Source organism: Tupaia chinensis, unplaced genomic scaffold, assembly GCF_000334495.1.
Source record: "Tupaia chinensis unplaced genomic scaffold, TupChi_1.0 Scaffold000081_1, whole genome shotgun sequence".
Lineage (NCBI taxonomy): Eukaryota > Metazoa > Chordata > Mammalia > Scandentia > Tupaiidae > Tupaia > Tupaia belangeri.
In genome coordinates this window covers 243,009-244,477 of record NW_006159542.1, presented here as the reverse complement: position 1 = coordinate 244,477, position 1,469 = coordinate 243,009, and the positions used below count along the sequence as shown (strand labels likewise).

General features: G+C 37.3%; 1 protein-coding gene across 1 annotated transcript in view; it reads left to right on the top strand.

Annotated features, from left to right (window-relative positions):
* Positions 1-1,469, top strand: part of FRRS1L (ferric chelate reductase 1 like) — a gene marked incomplete at its 5' end in the record, with an annotated part of 37,000 nt that overhangs the window by 24,968 nt on the left and 10,563 nt on the right. The gene's annotated exons all lie outside the window — the stretch shown is intronic.

The window sequence follows — 1,469 nt, the reverse complement described above, 5'->3', positions numbered from 1 at the left end:
GAGTGTGCCTTTTAAAAAAAACCCCCCCAAAAAAAAAAAAAAAAATATATATATATATATATATATATATATACACACACACGCACACACACATATATGTGTGTGAAATATGCTAGACCTGCTGGTGTCTTATGAGGGGAAGAAAATGGGATTAGGGATGAATTAGAGGGAAAGCTACATGGGTTTTGCATAGATTGATAATAAGTGTTCCATAAACTAGAAATATCCATTTAATTCTGTGTAGCTGGGATACTTAAAAATTAAAATCCTGGGGGTAGCTTGGCGATTAAAGCACTGGATTCCCATATGGCTGACTGCGGTTCAAGTCTCAGACTCAGCAACTTGAAAATCATGCCAGATGCATGTGTGTGCGAGACCAAAATCCCAAGAGGAGAACGGAGGAGAAGGGATTGTGGAGTGGCCATCCACTCTGGGGGAGGAGAGTGATTTCTCACTTCCTTCTCTTTCTCTCCAGCAAGTGCCTGTGCCCTATGGCAAAAACCTTAAAAAAAAAAATACAAATAACAAAAGACTCCAAAATGATGAGAAAAACCAATAAAATAAAATATTTTTTAAAGTTTATTTATACTACCTAATGTCCATGAGTGATTTTATTTATTCATTTGACAGTCATTTATTCAGTGTCCAATACTGAGGACTCTGCTGGGCAGAGAAAATAAGAGGCATCACATGGGGCCCGCAAGTATTGGCGGTGGTTAAGGTGTTGGATTCTCAGATGGCCGACTGTGGTTCAAGTCCCAAACCAGGTGGCTTGATAATCACAATAAATAAATAAATAGATAAGTAAATAATTTTTTTTAAAAAGGTGTCACATGATTCCCATGTACATGGATTAAACAACAAAAGCAAAAAAGCATAATGCATGCTTTCCTTTCAGTGTATGGCTTATGCATTATGGTGGTAAGTAATCTCACTAAAAATACACATACTCAGGTAGAAACTATACATTTAAAGAATTCCGTAGGATATGAAAATGTTACATAGAGCTTAATGTGCAGTGGAAGCTGGATAATTGGCATGGAAGAATCTATTATCACATATATAAATGAAAAAACCCTATGGTCAAGGTGATGAATGTATCATTATTTATTTTCTCTTAGAGCATATATATTTTACTAAAACTGGTTTTTCCGAATTCCCAAGGGACTATAGTAAACCAGTGGTTATATGAAATTATACTGCCTTCTCAGTGCCTCAGGTTCTTCTCCTGTGAAATGGGAAAAGAGCACACCTCTTCTGAGTTCACATCTAGGTTAGGGTCCAAAGGCCCTATGCCCTCTGCTCACGAAGGGGACTGATAACTAGAGTTAATCAAAGCCTTTTTCTGAGACCCCAAACATTTCAAGATGTGTGTGATAGAAAAGAGCACATTGAGAAGCAATTCTCATTGGAAAAGTTTTCGTGGATGTACTAACCATTGTTTACTCTCCCTGCCCAGGTTACCCTTT